This window comes from Podarcis raffonei, chromosome 6, assembly GCF_027172205.1.
Source record: "Podarcis raffonei isolate rPodRaf1 chromosome 6, rPodRaf1.pri, whole genome shotgun sequence".
Taxonomy (NCBI): domain Eukaryota; kingdom Metazoa; phylum Chordata; class Lepidosauria; order Squamata; family Lacertidae; genus Podarcis; species Podarcis raffonei.
Window position 1 is genome coordinate 2,728,704 of NC_070607.1, and position 13,290 is coordinate 2,741,993.

The 13,290-nt window shown below is 42.1% G+C and overlaps 1 long non-coding RNA gene across 1 annotated transcript; it reads right to left on the reverse strand.

Annotated features, from left to right (window-relative positions):
* Positions 1-883: 883 nt before the first annotated feature.
* On the reverse strand, positions 884-3,367 carry LOC128415216 (uncharacterized). The gene is made up of 2 exons (XR_008330893.1): positions 2,734-3,367; positions 884-1,711 (listed from the first exon to the last, which is right to left on the reverse strand). It is a non-coding gene; the product is annotated as an uncharacterized LOC128415216 (long non-coding RNA).
* Positions 3,368-13,290: the final 9,923 nt, after the last annotated feature.

The window sequence follows — 13,290 nt, forward strand, 5'->3', positions numbered from 1 at the left end:
TGGAGACAAGTACCCCTTCGGGTCCCCTAATCCCAAGCCAAAAAACGCTTTAAAGATTAAAACCGGCACCCTGAATTGAGGCTTGGAAACTAACTAGGACCCAGGGCAGCTGGCATTCTCTAGTTGCTTCTGAGGCAGCTGGAGGAGACTGTCCTGAGTTAAGTCTGCATTGCAGGTGCTAAAGTTGGAAGTGTTGCTTGGCTACCTAGAATAGGAGTTTGGGTTGAAAGCAGCACCTGACACCTCCTTTAATGTATCAAAGCTATAATGTGCTAGTTAGATACAAACCGAGCAGTTTAGTACAATTTCAGACTGAGATGAAAACAATAAGGGGAAACTGCTGAAGATGGAAGTTACTCATCTCTTTCAAGATTGAACTCTTCAGCTAGAGTTGTTAGATGTGTTCTTGGGCCATTGTAAGTTGGAAAAACAGCTTGTGGTGCTGCACAAAGAAACCTCAGGCTGTGCAACGTTTGTTTGGCTTTTGGCCACCGGGAACAAATAGCATTTCAGTTTTAATTTAGAATCCTTTCAGGTTCTTTCCTGTTTGATGTAAAGTTATGAAATGTGGTCCATAAAAAAGAAGCCAGAACACCAGTCCTCAACATATTGATGAAAAATAGTGGTTCTTAACTCACAACAACTTGCACTAAATTGATTTGCAGTTACTCGAGAGTACTGTAGAATAGCTAGATCAGCAAATTTATCCATGATAAATGCTGTAAGAAATTTCTATTGCAAGTCAAGCTCACCCACCTATATTGTAAGAGGAGGTGCATTCTGCAGTGATGTTGCTCAGACATACAAAGCAAAAGAGAGGCATGACAAAAGCCAAGGTCACAGGAAGAGAGAGGAAGGAAATATGAAAAGACCAAGAAAGAGATCTAATGCAATGACCATTAATTTATGATGCCCTGGAAAGGCCAGCCCTGTTCAAACTTGGCACACATTCCTATTACCCAGAAAAGGCAAGGTAGCTGTCTGGAATAGCAGGTGTGGGAGTCCGGTCAATTTGGGCTAGCTGTTCCACATGAGGTGGGGAACCTTGTTCCCTTGGATACACAGCAACAAGAACTGGTGGCACATTATTAGAGAATCGGTGACCACCTTCATTTTGCAAATAGCTCGAGGAAACAGGTGATGAGTAAATGATATAATGCATTGGAAGAGAAGGAGCACAGCATCCATGTTGGCATGTGGGGTTCAGACTTCTTGTATCAAGGGAGTAGACAGCGCAGCTTCCAGGTGTCGGTTGATGCTCTGCTAGATCAGTTGCTTTGCACACAGGGTCTTTGGAGTGCGCAGCCCAGCTGCCTACAAGAGGTGGTGTGCCACTCCCATCTATCCGGCATGAAAGCCACAATGGGGGAGAACAGAGACATCTTTCAGGACAGGTGATGTTTCGACTTCTTCGTGCACAGGCTGGAGAGCTTGGGTTAATGAGGCTCTGGTCATTGGTGGAAAATACCCAGTTGTCTGAGAGCTGCTGCATGCAGCCCTGTCTGAGACAGCATGGAAGACTTTGGCGAAACGTTGCAGAGTGGCATTGGCATCTGCAGGGTTGTTCCCCTGGCTCAGGAGGGGATGAGTTGTGGACATTTCTGGGGGAAGCAGGAGAGGCATCTGAAAAGCAGGGACTTAATGGAGCCATGCAAAAACATCTCACATCCATCCCTCTGTGCTGCTGGGTGATAGTCAATTGATGCCTGACCTGTGGAGTGGGAAACGAGTCATTCAAGCGGCTGGAACTTGAGCTTAGCTGCTTTGCCAAAACACAAGTGTTGCTTGAGTTAGGCCAGTGCCAAGGCACCCTGCCCAGTTTGGCGTACTGAACAGTCACATGCTAGTTTTTATAGCAATTTCTATAGATTTTGTGTGTATATAGTAATTATCTTATTGGAAGATAATTTACAAATACTCTATAATACAAATACAAATACTCTAGTCAATTCACTTTACAGGCTGGGTACTAACTAAAATTTGGCCAAGCTAGCCCGGGATTTGAACCCCTGTTTCATCAGTGCAAGAGCCTGTCCTCTGCTGTGCCACACTGTCTCTCCTAAGTCTACCTAAGTAAACCTGCACTGCGTGGCCCCTGCTTCTAGAGACCTGCCATGGCTTTGACTCTCAGGGTGATTTTGACCATTTCAGGGCATCCCACATCTGCAGCCTCCTCTCACAGTATAGGCATATCTGCCTGTTAAATGAAGTTTAGAACCTAAAATGGATTATTATGATTACTGTAAATAAAAACATGCTTAACTACTGTAAGTAGAAAACACCTGCTCCAAAGACAGCAAATCAGAGTAGGATACAGTTCTCACATCTGCCTTTCTGCTTAGGATGTCTGTCATTCCAGGCACAGTACAAACACATCCTTGTATTCAGAACCCTCCCTGGATTTGTCCCTTGCCCCTTTCTCGACACCCTCTCATCCAAAACAATTTATCCAGCGCCATCCTGAGACATCTGCAAGGATCTTTTGTCTCTTGTGCCTAGAAGTCCCCTTGTTCGCTTCCTTCAAATCCCTCTTCAAAACTTGTTTCCATGGGGCCTTTGGTCAAGCACATTGCACACACAGAGAGAGAGAAACTAAACAGAAGGCTGCGTGACTGAACCAGCTTTGCAACACCCCCCCCAAAAAAAGGCCAACGACTTTAGTGTTCGGATTTTCACTTTTTGAAATATGGCACCTCTAAAACAAATGCACTTGCAAATTGACCCCCAACTCACTGCAGTGTCAAAATTCTGTCACAGGTGGACTGTTGTTGGGTGCCCTTTAAATCCACCATCACATCACGTCGCTGTAGTTCAGATGTTAAATTCTATTAACCTCAGCAGAGATGCTTCAGAGCAGGCCTGGTGGCCATCCTGATCCATTATGTGTGGATTTGTCATCAGCCTTTCAATCTGATTGGATAAGTAGGAGTCCTTGATGATGTCACGCTTGTGTAATAAGCCCTCTTAGTTTTTATGAAGGCGTTGCCAGGTTAATTCCATCAGAACAAAGCATATTAATGCTCTCTTGCTATAGGTATTCAAGAAAGGAGTGTCAGATATCCTAGGGCAGTGAGATGCTGAGATTCAGAAGAGCCTAGGAGCAAATAGGTGCTGCCAGGCAGATCAGGGATTGGAGGCGAGTGGTAAACACATGGTGTGGGCAGATGAGTGGAAGGACAAATGGCAAAAACTCTCATCACCCCTAGTAGCAAGGAGCTGCTTCTTTCAAAACCTGTGATGTGGCACAAAGAAGACAACATTCCTGTCCTCATAGGGACACTTAGTTAAGTCAAATGCAGGACAGCAGCACAGTAACTGCCAGAGTATCAAGAGAGTGGCAAGAGCAGGCTTTAGAGTGCACACTGTTGACATAGAATCATAGAATCATAGAGTTGGAAGAGACCACAAGGGCCATCGAGTCCAACCCCCTGCCAAGCAGGAAACACCATCAGAGCACTCCTGACATATGGTTGTCAAGCCTCTGCTTAAAGACCTCCAAAGAAGGAGACTCCACCACACTCCTTGGCAGCAAATTCCACTGTCAAACAGCTCTTACTGTCAGGAAGTTCTTCCTAATGTTTAGGTGGAATCTTCTTTCTTGTAGTTTGGATCCATTGCTCCGTGTCCGCTTCTCTGGAGCAGCAGAAAACAACCTTTCTCCCTCCTCTATGTGACATCCTTTTATATATTTGAACATGGCTATCATATCACCCCTTAACCTCCTCTTCTCCAGGCTAAACATGCCCAGCTCCCTTAGCCGTTCCTCATAAGGCATCGTTTCCAGGCCTTTGACCATTTTGGTTGCCCTCCTCTGGACACGTTCCAGTTTGTCAGTGTCCTTCTTGAACTGTGGTGCCCAGAACTGGACACAGTACTCCAGGTGAGGTCTGACCAGAGCAGAATACAGTGGCACTATTACTTCCCTTGATCTAGATGCTATACTCCTATTGATGCAGCCCAGAATTGCATTGGCTTTTTTAGCTGCCGCGTCACACTGTTGGCTCATGTCAAGTTTGTGGTCAACCAAGACTCCTAGATCCTTTTCACATGTACTGCTCTCAAGCCAGGTGTCACCCATCTTGTATTTGTGCCTCTCATTTTTTTTTGCCCAAGTGCAATACTTTACATTTCTCCCTGTTAAAATTCATCTTCTTTGTTTTGGCCCAGTTCTCTAATCTGTCAAGGTCGTTTTGAAGTGTGATCCTGTCCTCTGGGGTGTTAGCCACCCCTCCCAGTTTGGTGTCATCTGCAAATTTGATCAGGATGCCCTTGAGTCCATCATCCAAGTCGTTGATAAAGATGTTGAATAAGACCGGGCCCAAGACAGAACCCTGTGGCACCCCACTAGTCACTCTTCTCCAGGATGAAGAGGAACCATTGATGAGCACCCTTTGGGTTCGGTCAGTCAGCCAGTTACAAATCCACTGAGTGGTAGCATAGTCATGACCGCATTTTACCAGCTTCTTTACAAGAATATCATGGGGCACCTTGTCAAATGCCTTGCTGAAATCAAGGTAGGCTACATCCACTGCGTTCCCTTCATCTACCAGGCTTGCAATTCTGTCAAAAAACGAGATCAGGTTAGTCTGACATGACTTATTTTTCAGAAATCCATGCTGACTATTGGTGATCACAGCATTCCTTTCTAGGTGCTCACAGACTGTTTGCTTAATGATCTGCTCCAGAATCTTCCCTGGTATTGATGTCAGACTGACTGGGCGGTAATTATTTGGGTCCTCTCTTTTCCCCTTTTTGAAAATAGGGACAACATTTGCCCTCCTCCAGTCTGCCGGGACTTCGCCTGTTCTCCAGGAATTCTCAAAGATGACTGCCAGTGGTTCTGAGATCACATCTGCCAGTTCTTTTAATACTCTTGGATGCAGTTCAATACATCTAGACTTGAATACATCTAGACTAGCCAAGTATTCTTGTACTATCTCCTTAGTTATTTTGGGCTGTGTTTCCTCTGCTGAATCATTTGCTCCAAATTCTTCAGGTCGGACATTGTTTTCTTTATCGGAGAAGACTGAGGCAAAGAAGGCATTGAGGAGTTCAGCCCTTTCTGTGTCCCCTGTTTGCATTTCACCATCTTCTCCTCTGAGTGACCCCACTGTTTCTTTGTTCTTTTGCTACGAACATACCCATAAAAGCCTTTTTTGTTGCTTTTAACCTCTCTAGCAAGCCTGAGTTCATTCTGTGCTTTAGCTTTTCTGACTTTGTGTCTACACGTGCTGGCTATTTGTTTGAATTCCTCTTTGGTGGTTTCCCCCCTTTTCCATTTTTTGTACACATCCTTTTTTAATCTTAACTCAGTTAAAAGTTCTTTAGATAGCCACCCTGGCTTCTTTAGGCACCTTCCATGTTTCCGTCTCATTGGTATTGCCTGAAGTTGTGCTTTTACTATCTCCCTCTTAACAAACTCCCAGCCATCATGAACTCCCTTTCCTTTTAGTATTACTGTCCATGGGATCTCACCCAGCACTTCCCTAAGTTTTATGAAGTCGGCTTTCTTAAAGTCGAGAAACTGAGTCCTAGTATGCTTGGCTGCTCCTTTCCGCTGTATAGTAAACTTCAGAAGAGCATGATCACTCGCGCCTAATGATCCTTCCACTTCTACCCCACTAACCAGGTCATCAACATTGGTTAGGACCAGATCTAAAATGGCTGTTCCTCTTGTTGCTTCTCCCACTTTCTGGACAATGAAGTTGTCTGCAAGGCCAGTGAGGAATCTGTTTGACCTTATGCTCTTGGCTGAGTTTGACATCCAACAAATATCCAGGTAATTGAAGTCCCCCATTACTACGATCTCCCTTCCTTTTGCATGCTTGGCCATCTGTTCCAGCAAGGCATCATCTATGTCCTCCGTTTGGCTTGGGGATCTATAGTAAACTCCCACAATGAGGTCACTGTTATTCTTCTCTCCCTTAATTTTGACCCAAATGCTCTCACTTTGGCTTTGAGGTTCTAAATCTTGGATCTCTTCACAGGTATACACATCCCTGACATATAACGCCACTCCTCCTCCTTTCTTGTCTGGCCTGTTTCTCTGAAATAGATTGTATCCCTCCATTATTACATTCCAATCGTGGGACTTATCCCACCAGGTTTCAGTGATTCCTATTATGTCATATTTAGGCATGTGCCAAATGTGTGCAGCCCTCCAAGCGTGTAGGTTCATGGCAGTGCATCTTGTGCTGGAAGAAATACAGTCGGACTCCAACTTTTCACTCAGTTCCATCCTTTACTGACAGGTCCAAAGCATTAAGGCAGTTTCACTATATACATAAAGTACAGGCTTCCACCAGATTCCTAGCAGGCTTCAAATGCAAAGCATACATACAGCAGAGTTCAGTGATTTGTCTGTCCTTTTGCTTGGTCTCTATATGTTCAGATGCCTCTTAGGATATCATCACCAAATTTGACGCAATAGTTACCAAGGTGGGATGTCAGACTACGTCATTATTTGGGTGCTAGGCATGACTTTGAATGAAGATGGCAAACCAAAACATCACTTTGGCATGACTTGGCACATTTTTTGACATAGGTTCAACTGGCACTCTAGATATCATTGCCAAACTCAGCATGAGGGTTCCTGAGTTTGGGGTGGGGGTGTCTATGTTGATGTCTGGATGCCAAGAGCCATTTTGAATTAATATGGCAGGCTGAAATGTGAGTTTGGTGGGACTTCACCCAATTTTTGTTGTGATGGGTCTCAAACCACAAATTGCACTATCCATTTAAAAATAACCTTTTTTTTGTTGTTTCTAAAAAGTCCCAGGCAGTGCCAGGCACACCCCATTAGTTTTTTGGGGAAAGGGCTGTATAGCAAAATAGAGTGCCTCAAGAAACATTGCAGAAAAGAAATGACTGCACTGATAAGACTGGTTGGAGGGTTAATTGTTTATTGACTTCCATACAGGAGTCTCCTGCTGCTGCTGCAACCAGCTCCCTTCACCCCTGGTATCCGAGAACACACAGAGAAATGAAACAGGCAGAGGAGAGGTGCCGTGGTACTTCCGGGTTGGCGCCAGTGGTTCATGGCAGCGTCCCTCTGTTCTGAGGGACGTGCTCCGTGAGTTCGGGTCCTGTCTGCTACAGTGAAAGCGGGGACCGTCTTAAAACACAGGCGGGAGAAGCCTGTGACGTGGAGACTTGGCAGGCACCTTTTGCGCCCCCTCCTTCTGTGAAGAAACCCTTTTTGGGAGGTTTCGGAGCGGTGAGGAGAGAGCGGCGTGGTGCTACGAGGTGATCACTACCTCGCGGAGTGAAGCTGCATTGCCGGGATCGGAGAGCGCCAACTTCTTTCCTGAAACTAATTTGGATTATACAACTACCCGTGAGTAGAACAATTTGGAAGACTATTAAGAACATATTAAAGACTGTTTAAATCTTGGGAAGATATATAAATTTTAACCTTAATTCGGAGCTACAGCGGGAAGGCTTAAACAGGAAGTCTGCCTTCCGTTTTTGTAAATAAAACAAAGCAAAGAGGCTGCAAGCAAAGTTTTTGGAAAGTTATTTATAAACGTCAAAACCCAGTTCTTTGAAGGACTCTCCCCCCCTCTTTTGGCAGAAGAAAGAGGGGGTGCTTCTCTTTTATGGACACTTTGAATACCTGCAGGGGTTTAGTTTTTTAAACAGGAAGAAATCCACCATCTTAAACCTGGACTTGGTCTGCTGAGGGTTTGCTATATTTTGTTACTGTGTTACTTGGAATGAACTCTCTCTGGGTGAGAAAGTAAGGACTTTGTTTCCAGTGGTTCATAAACTTACAAAAAAGGCACAAAAGCAACAAATTTGGACTATAATTGAAACTTTAAACTTTTTTTTTAAAGCATCAAAAACTTTGGGAAGTATCAAAACTTTGAGAATAAATTGCAACTATCTTCCCCAAGAGGTTGGTTTTTGAAATTGTTACAAGGACTGGCATTAGGAAATTTCCATTGCCATAAGAGATCTGTGAGGCTGGGGATTTTCCACTGGTAAAACAGACTGTGAGACTGTGAGACCGTGAGACTCTGGTGTGACCTTGAAATTCCTTTTATTGTTATGGCAAAAGAGCTCCATGAGGGAACTTTGAGATCTGGGAAACAGTGGCAACATACTCGAAGGCAGTCAATAGCAGGTCTTTCGTCATCCTCTAATATACCTCCAGCCCCAACACAATCTAAGGTAATGATTTCAGAAGAGACTTTCGTTAAAGCTTTTGAAAAAATAAATGCATCATTGGAGCAATTAAATAAGGATATGAACAGAAATACACAATCTATTCAGGAATTAATTGAGGAAAATAAAGTAATAAAGCAAGCAGCGGAGGAAGCTAAACAAACAGCTGAGACTGCAATTAGTACGGCATCTGCCACTGAATCGAAAGTACAAAAGTTGGAAGTAGAAGAAATTCCAGACCTACGAAAACAATTGGACGACCATAAACTGAAATTGTCTATGTTTGAGCTGAAAGATAAAGAAGCTAATTTAAGGGTTAGAGAAATTCCAGAATTGGAACCTGGCAGTTTGGCAGATTTCATTACCAAAGAATTTCAGGACTATTGGAATTTGGAAAAGGAGGAATTTGGAATTGTGACAGCATTTAGATTGGGAAGAGGAGGAAAGAAAGAAAAGAACAGAATAAGAGATTGCCTGATTACATTACGATCCAAAGAGGAGAGAGACAAAATTCTGAGTTGCCACTACGAAAAATCCTTAGAAGTCGCACAGTCAAGAGTGGAAATCTTCAAGGATATACCGAAATTTCTTTTGGAGTTAAGAGGGGACTACTATGATCTAGTAGGCCTCTTGAGGAAGAACAAAATTAACTTTAGGTGGGAATTTCCCCAGGGCCTATCTTTTACATACAAAGGAAGGAAAATTAAAATCAAATCGGTGGAGGACAAAATTAGATTTTTGGAGAAACACGAGGAAGATCTACACAAAGAGACAGGACAACAGCCGGGTGTATCTGCATTGGATGTACTGAACCGATCTTTTGGATTGAACAACAGAGTGAAACCAACAGAGGAAGAACAACTTCAAGGCGCAGTTGGAGGAAAAGCAGAATAAGTACACCATGTCGCTACAAATATTAAGTTGGAATATTAATGGCTGTAACGTCCCCGAAAGGAGAAGGAAAATTTTTCATATATTACAAAAAGAACAACTGGATGTGATCTGCTTACAAGAAACACATGTGACTAGAATACACAGGAAACTCCTCATTAATAAAAAACTAGGACAGGAATTTATCTCATCGGACAAAGTAAAAAAAAGAGGAGTTGTGATTTATGCAAAGGAAAATCTATCACCAAAATTAAAATTTAAAGATGAACATGGAAGAATTTTGGCAATTGAAATTCAGCCGCAAGGAGAGAGATTCTTAATTGTAGGGATTTATGCACCAAATGAAGGAAAATCGGAATTCTTTAAAAAGCTACATGAGATTTTGCTGGACTATTTGGACTATAATTTGATTCTGATGGGAGATATGAATGGAGTGGTTTCAACTAATATGGACAAAGCACAGAAACAGGTAATTACCAATGATGGTAGATTACCAAAAACCTTCTTTGAAATGACAGATATCTTGGATTTAATTGATACTTGGAGATTTAAGAACCCTCTAGAAAAAGAGGGAACTTTTTTCTCTGAGGCAAAAATGACATGGACAAGGATTGATCAAATATGGGCAACCAGAGGACTGGCTCCGAAAATTACGAAAGTGGAAATTTGTCCTAAAACTTGCTCCGACCATAATGCAGTTAAGATGGATTTGAAATTAATGCCAACTGGATCCTTTAGATGGAGAATGAATGACTCTTTACTCAGAAATGAAGATATGATTAAAAAGGCCCAAAAAACCCTGAGAGACTATTTTGAGATAAATTTGAGTACAACGGTCGAGAAAAGAGTAATATGGGATACAAGTAAAGCTGTTATGAGAGGATTTTTGATACAGCAGAACGCAATCAGGAAAAGACTACAAAATGAGAAAAAAGATAAAATATTGGAAAAAATAAAAGAAGGTGAAAAGAAACTGAGATTGAATCCAAAATCACAGGAGATTTTGAAAGAGATAAAGTTATACCAAGTACAGTATACGAAATTGATGAATCAAGAAATAGAGTGGAAAATTAAACAAATGAGACAAAAAACCTTCGAGTCGGCAAATAAATGCGGGAAACTGTTGGCTTGGCAATTGAAAAAAAAGACAAAAATTGAATACCATAACAAACTTGGAAGTGGAAGGAAAGAAGATACAGAACCCAGGAGAGATAAGAAAGTGCTTCCAGAGGTATTTTAAACAGCTATATACACAGGAGCCGCAGAAAGAAATAGACATTGATTGCTTTTTGAAACTAAATGGTCTACCAACAATTTCACAAGAAAATAAATTAATGCTGAACTATAAAATAACGGATCAGGAAGTAGAATCGGCCATTCAGAATATGCAATTGGGCAAGTCACCAGGTCCGGACGGTTTGTCCGCGAAGTACTACAAATCACTGAAGGATTGGATAATACAACCATTAAAGGATGTTTGCAATGAGATACTGGACGGGAAAAGGGCACCCGAGTCGTGGAAGGAAGCTTATATTACACTTATACCAAAAACAGAATCTGAAAAGACACAGCTTAAAAACTACCGCCCCATATCTCTACTTAATGTGGATTACAAAATATTTGCAGACATTTTGGCTAAAAGATTGAAAAAAGTATTAGCTGAAGGAATTCATAAAGATCAAGCGGGCTTTCTCCCGGGCAGACATTTGTCTGACAATACAAGGAACATCATAAACATTTTGGAGAAACTACAAGAGGACATTAATATTAAAGCTGTTCTTATATTTGTGGACACGGAGAAAGCCTTTGACAACATTTCTTGGAGTTTTATGAAGAAAAATCTACAAGGGATGGGGGTTGGTCAGGGGTTTGAGAATGGTATAGGTGCAATCTACTCAGAGCAAAAGGCCAAGCTAATTGTTAATAATGTAGTAACAGAAGAATTTAAAATTGAGAAAGGTACACGACAAGGATGCCCAATCTCCCCATTGATTTTTATATCTGTTTTGGAGGTCCTGTTAAATATAATAAGAAGGGATCAATTGGTTAAAGGTATTCAGGTGGGAGCAAAACAGTATAAATTGAAATCATATGTAGATGATTTGGTATTGACACTGCAGGAACCAGAGTCCAGTACAAAAAGAGTACTGGAATTAATTCAAGAGTTTGGAATAGTAGCTGGTTTTAAACTAAATAAAATGAAAACTAAGGTGTTAGAGAAAAATTTAACAGACAGTGAGAAAGAGAAATTCCAGAGGACTTCCGGGTTAGCGCCATCGGCTAATGGCGGATTCCCTCCGAGCTCCGGAGGGAATTGGCTCCGTAGGAGTTGGGTCTTGCCGCGGCGGCAATGTGGGGATCCTTAGAAATCACAGGCGGTGAAGCTTGTGAACTTGGTGACTCGGCAGGCACCATTAGCACCCCCCGACCCGCGAAGGAGCCTTTTTAAAGGCTACGGAACAGGGGACGGGGTGAGTGGCACGGTGCTGAGAGTCGACTGCTTCTCCTGCGGAGTGAAGCCGCGCTGCCATGGCCGGAGAGCGCTGACTTCTTCTTGTGAATTGGACCTCAAAACAACAACCCGTGAGTAGTACGGAATTTGGATTTGCAAAGAAAATCTTCTTTTAATTAGGCACGATCGGGGAAGGCGTAAACAGGAAGTCCGTCTCCCCGTCCTGTAAACAACCTAAAACAAGGACCTGCTAACTAAGGTCGTGAGAATTCTTTCTCTTTATTGGGCAAAAGACACTAATTTCACGATTTGGCACTACAAGTAATTGTACTGGAGGATAAGAGCTAATTTTGGGAGCTGAGGTACCACCCCCCCTCAGACCCAGGAGTGATCCGCGAGAGAGCCTGTTGGAAAGGTATTGAAGAATTTTACAGCTGTCAAACTAGCTGTCAAGACGGAAAAAGGGAACTTTGTTTCTACTGCTTCTGCTGGCTATATCTGTGACAATTTGATTATACTTTGTCGAAAATAAGGAAGAACTGATACAAACTAATTTGATTTTTGGATTTGAACTGGAAGGAATACTAAGTAACCAAAATCCCTCTAGAGGGGGTTTTGGGACATTACAAGAATGGCTGGGGAAATTCAAGCTAAGTTGGACAAAGTCTTTGTTCTCTTGGGAAAGCTACAAGGTCAAGTTGATGTTTTGGCTACAAATGTTGCAACTCTGGACTTAACAGTAAACAAATTCATTGAATTTGATAAGGATTTGACTCAGGAAGCTTATGCAGCTGGCCAAGAAGAGAAACTTGAGAGATTTGAGAGTGAGGGGAAAGAGGTATATGTTGTTCCTGAGGAAAAGGAAGGAGGAGTTGCAATGTTGTCAAAGATAAAGGAAGGCCAGAGGCCTGACATGATGGCTACAAAGGAAAATAAGAACTTGATGATGAAAATCTGGTTTGAATTGGAAACTGAAAAATGGAGGGATCTCCTTATGTGGAGATCTGAAGACCTAAGGATTACAAATTTGATTAAGGTGGAAGGTGGAGCTTTGGGGACATTTGGACTTGAAAGGATTAAGAAACAAGATTCAGGCTCCACTTTTAAATATGGAGGTCTGGCTGGAAGAAACATGGACCTTATTGGGCTAGAGCTTCTCCAAGATTTGGTGTTTAATACCAAGGACTACAAAAAAAACCGGCAGAGAGGAATTGAGAGAGAATTAAGAGCCTCGGACGTGAGATCTCCAGGCTGATAGTAGATGGACTGATGGACGTTTGTTGGGGATTGAAACCGGGAAGGGGGGGTGGAGTCTGGGAATCCAAAGGGTGTATAATTCAACCTGTTCTGTTTTTATTTTGTTTGGATATTTGTATGAAAATTGGGGAAATCGTGGAAGGGAATTTAGGCCGACTTTAGAAAAAGGTTTAAAGAATAAGCAATGATGTATAAATATGAAGTCTATAAGGCAAAATTGGCTTTTTTAAAAGAACTAAATATAAAAAGGTTTAAAAATAGGGACAAGAACTTGTTGAACCAACAATCTGAACTGGAATACAAGAGGGAGAGGTGTGGGGAAGTCAGGGAAATATGTTATAGAAAATAAGGATTGTGAACTTTATGTGTTTTTAAACTTTTTTTTTCTCTTTTTTGATTTTTTATTGTATTATGGTGGAAAATCTTAATAAATATCTTTAAAAAAAAGAAAAGAAAGAGAAATTCCAGAGAGAGACAGGATTAACTTTGGTTAAGAAAGTGAAATATCTAGGGGTGAATTCGAC